Source organism: Carlito syrichta, unplaced genomic scaffold (genome assembly GCF_000164805.1).
Source record: "Carlito syrichta isolate Samal-C Ts95f unplaced genomic scaffold, Tarsius_syrichta-2.0.1 Scaffold311497, whole genome shotgun sequence".
Taxonomy (NCBI): domain Eukaryota; kingdom Metazoa; phylum Chordata; class Mammalia; order Primates; family Tarsiidae; genus Carlito; species Carlito syrichta.
This window is the reverse complement of record NW_007255593.1, coordinates 175,448-180,214: the sequence shown is the minus strand read 5'-3', so window position 1 is coordinate 180,214 and position 4,767 is coordinate 175,448.

Sequence of the window (4,767 nt, the reverse complement as noted above, 5' to 3'; positions counted from 1 at the left end):
CGAACCCGCAGGCTCAGGCAATCCACTCACCTCGGCCTCCCAAAGCATGGGATTACAGGCAGAGCCACCGAGCCTGGCTACTATTTGCTTTTAAAAATTAAACCAAGGCCGGTCTCAGTGGCTCAGCTGTAATCCCACGCCTCTGGGAGGCCGAGGTGAGTGGATTGCCTGAGCCCGCAGGATCGAGACCCACCTGGGAAACTTGGCGAGACCTCATCTCTACAATAAGTCAAAAACTAGCCGGGCGTGGTAGCGTGCGCCTGTAGTTCTAGCTACTTGGAAGGCTGAGGCAGAAGGATCGCCGGAGCCCAGCAGGTCAAGGCTGCGGTGGCCGGGAACGTGCCGCTGCACTCCAGCCTGGGCAACAGAGTGAGACGCCTACTCAAAAAAAAATAAAATTAAACCAGCTCTGAAAACGAGCCTTACCACGACAGTGTGAGCGCTGGTGCAGCCTTCCCGGTGGCCCCCGTCCGCCCCTCCATGGACACCTACCTCTTCCCAGGGAAGCCTGGACGGCTGTGGCATCCTCTGTGGGAATGTGGAAGGAAGGTTGGGCCCTGGGTGGCTCTGTGAGCCTGGGAGTGGCCCCTGCAGGGAGCCATGACCTTAGAGGGACTGGCAGGGCCAGAGGTGAGTCAGGAGTGCCATGTGGCTGGGAGACAGGGTTGTCACCCTCCATCACAGACCATGGAACAACCCGGACGCCCGTGCCCTCCCAACTAGAAGGTTGTGACGCCAGGGCAGGGACCCAGAGGGACACCAAAGCCTCTGCTGCCCGCACTCATTACCAGGAGAAGTGTCAAGTCTGACCACTGGCAGGAAGGTGGCCGTGCAGAGGCACCGGGGAGCATTGTTCACTTCCACAGCACTACAGGGGACTCTGACTCCAGTGGAGCCGTTACCAGGGAGAGTATGGCAGCAGTGTGTCTCTGCCTCCGTTTCTTTTCCTTTTCCTTTTTTTTTTTGTTTTTGTTTGGGGGTCTCACTCTGTCACCCAGGCTGGAGTGCAGTGGCACAATCATGGCTCATGTCAGGTGATGCTTCTGCCTCAGCCTCCCAAGTAGCCAGGACTCTAGGTGTGTGCCACCACGCCTGGCTAATTTTTTCATTTGTGTGTATACAAGGTCTCGCTATGAGTCCCAGGCTGGCCTCAAACCCCTGGATGCAAGCAGTCCTCCTGCCTCAGCCTCTCAAAAGGATTACAGGCATGGGTCACTGTTAGTTTTCTCATATGTAAAAGGGAGAGGAGCCCCTCCTGTGAGCTGGAGAAGGTCCTCCACTCTCCGACCCTTTGCACAGGGGGACCCCAGGCACATGAGGCCAAGCGGGCAGAGACAGCTGAAGACCTGGGAGTCCCCGCTGCCTGCCCCCAAGGCCGCAGAGTCCCCCTGGGGCGTCCTTCCAACCCCTGGGGTTCCCCAGGGCACCTCCACCTTGAAGTATTTAAAGTGTTTTTGCTGTATTTTATGAAATGTTTAGTGTTTGCAGTGTATTGGATAAAACCTGAGTCTGTATTTAAAATGTAAAACTCCTTTTTGTGGCTTGTCTCCATGTTGTTAACTTGTTATTAAACTTCTGCATGGCTGATGCAAGAATTTTAAAATTTTGCTCATAAACAACCCTCGCAGCCCTGCACCCCACCCAGTGCTCCAACAGTTTCCCCGTTACCTGAGTATACTGTGTGCCCCCTTGTCTAAGTGTACTATGTGTCAAACCCCAGAACATGTGTTTCATGTGTTTATCTCTGTCATGGTTCAGTTTCCCAACTGCTTATACCTATAGAGACTCCCCGCAAATTTTGTTCGTCATCGAGAGTGTGGGAGGCACGAGCCCCCTCTCGACCGCCGGCTTTAATAAAGGGCTTACTTATTAGTTTGACCTTTAATTGGGTTGGTTATCTGATTTCTAGGGATTGAGTATAACAGCTTTAGGGAAGGAAGCTGAAGCCCAGGAGGGACAGGGCAGGACGAAGGCCAGGCGGGCCTGGGCCTTGGCAAGTGGGGAGCGGAGGGGATCTCTCTCCCCTCAGCTCCTTAAGGAGAGAAAAAAATGAGCTCAGACCCAGGGTGGCCTCAGGTGACGCTGGTGGGACAGGGTCCTTGTGTCAGGGAGGGGTGCCTGGGGCAGGGCCACACCTGAACACACCCCTTCACAGCTGCCTATCCTGAGGGTTGGGGGCTCCAGGAGGGGTGTCTTCCATGAGGCAGGGCAGCTGGAATAGATCAGAGGAAGACGAATGAATTTCCTGCAGGCAGGCGCAGCTTAGAGGACAGGCCAGGGGGCTGGACTTTGGCCAGGTCTGTCAGACCGTGACTCCAGAGCGATGCCTGTGTGGACCAGTGCCACGAAGCCTTGCATGCGGTAACCAGTCCACGCAGCGGCAGAACCATGCCAAGGCCATGAGGGATGTGTGGGAGGCCCAGGAAGGGCATTTCCAGGAAGAAAAGTAATCCGTAGAACAGTGACTCACCATCATCTCAAGATTCTCACAGGACGCAAGTAAGCTCAGAAATAGATGATAATAATGGAAGCTTGTAGCCGGGCTCGGTGGCTCAGCCTGTAATCCCGCGCCTTTGGGAGGCTGAGGTGAGTGGATTGCCTGAGCCCGTGGGTTCGAGACCCGGTTGGGCAACTTGGCAAGACCTCATCTCTACAATAAATCAAAAAAAATCAGCCGGGCGTGGTAGCGCATGCCTGTAATTCCGGCTACTCGGAAGGCTGAGGCGGCAGGATCGCCGGAGCCCAGCAGGTTGAGGCTGCAGTAGCCGGGAGCAGCCACTGCACGCCAGTCTGGGCGACAGAGTGAGACTCTAACTCAAAAAAAAAAAAAAAAAAAAGAAAGGGTAAACTGAGTCAAAGTGGGCCGGTGCCATGGGAGTAATGCAAGATTGCAGTAGAGAGGAAAGTAGAAGGAAGTAGAGTTTATCATTTACCTTTCAAAGATGGAAAGGGGGTCAGTGCTCAGGCGAGTGTAACATGGAAGGCTGGAAACTAGGTGTATTTAAGGATCTTTAGAGCAAGAGGAGCCTAGACCTGGCGGAGATCTGGTCCAAAAGGAATGTCCAGAGTTTTATTCTTTGTATCCCACACTAGTCACATGAATCTAGTATCTTGACATTGCCAGGCTCCAACATCTCATGACCTCAGGTGGTGGTCGTATAACAATATACCATTAAACAAGCCTCCCAGTGGTGTGCTGGAAGTCCTCACGGGTGGCCAAAAGGAATGTATCAGGCCGGCTTGGTGGCTCAGCCTGTAATCCCACCGTTTGGGAGGCAGAGGTGAGTGGATTGCCTGAACCCGCGGATTCGAGACCTGCCTGGGCAAATTGGCGAGACCTCATCTCTACAATAAATCAAAAAATTAGCCGGGCGTGGCAGCGCGCGCCTGTAGTTCCAGCTACTCGGAAGGCTGAGGCGGAAGGATCCGGGTCGAGGCTGCGGTGGCCGGGAGCGGCCACTGCACTCCAGTCTGGGTGACAGAGTGAGACTCCAATTCAAAACAAAAAACAAAAAAACAATGTATCAATACCAATGCCTAAAAGATAGATTGTTAGCAAGACTGGACATTCTTAAGGGGTTTTGTGTAATCACAGTTTCTAAAACTAAAGTATTTTCCTTGTTAATGATTATAGTGGAAAGGAGGTGTGGGCAGTGCAAACTGTGCAGCAAGGGAATGTCAAGGGGAGAGGCCTAAGCAAAATGGTTGTGTTAAACCCAAATTTCAGAATCCGAGAGACCAACAAAGAGCCAGCTCTGATGCAAACACACAAGGGTCTTTATTCAGGCTCGAGCCTGGGCTCACGCCCGAAGCAGCAGCTTCAGGGACGAGAGCCCCGATCCAGCATGGCAAGCAGTTTTTATACATCATTACAGAGGGAGGGGAAAGAACTTTAAACTTGTTTTTACATGATAGGTTAATTTCTCCTAATGGGTACGGGGGCACTTGGGATTGGTCTGGTCCGCTCAGCTACCTGTGATTGATGGGGGAGCTGCTAAATGAGCAGAGTGGAATGTCAGATAAGCTAGGTTTAGCAAGCAGGCAGGCTAAGCAAAGGAATGTCCGGGAGGGGTTTATTACTTGACATTCACATACTGCTAGCAGCAGTTGCGGAAGCAATCGGTTATTTTATGAGACAAACAAAAATTAAACTTAACAAAATTCTAAGTACAAACAATGCAAACAAATACAGTGAACGTGGGGTAGGAATTCATATAGTAATAGTTCTCTTAGAGTGTTTTTTTGTTTTTTTTTTAAATCTCTTGGGTCTCTCAGTTGTGCTGATTCAAAATAGCTACATTAAGCCAGGCATAGTGGCTCATCCTGTAATCCCAGCACTTTGGGAGGCAAGAGGATTGCCTGATCCCGGGGGTTCGAGACCCGCCTGGGCAACTTGGTGAGACCTCGTCTCTACAATAAATCACAAAAACTAGCCGGGCTTGGTGGCATGTGTCTGTAGTTCCAGCTACTTGGAAGGCTGAGGCGGAAGGATCTCCAGAGCCCAGCAGGTGGAGGCTGCGGTGGCTGTGAGCGTGCCACTGCACTCCAGCCTCGGTGACAGAGTGAGACTCTGACTCAAAAAAACAAAAAAACAAAATAGCAACATTATATGCTAAATTTCTTTCAGCCGTCCAAGTTCCAATAACAGTTTTTGTGGAAGTTGAAAACTCTGCTTTTAAATTTTACACGAGGTCCTCAATACACTTTTGAAAAAGGAGGGAAAAGGGGACAAGAAGAAATAGTGGGAGAAGAGGAGGAGGAGAAGGA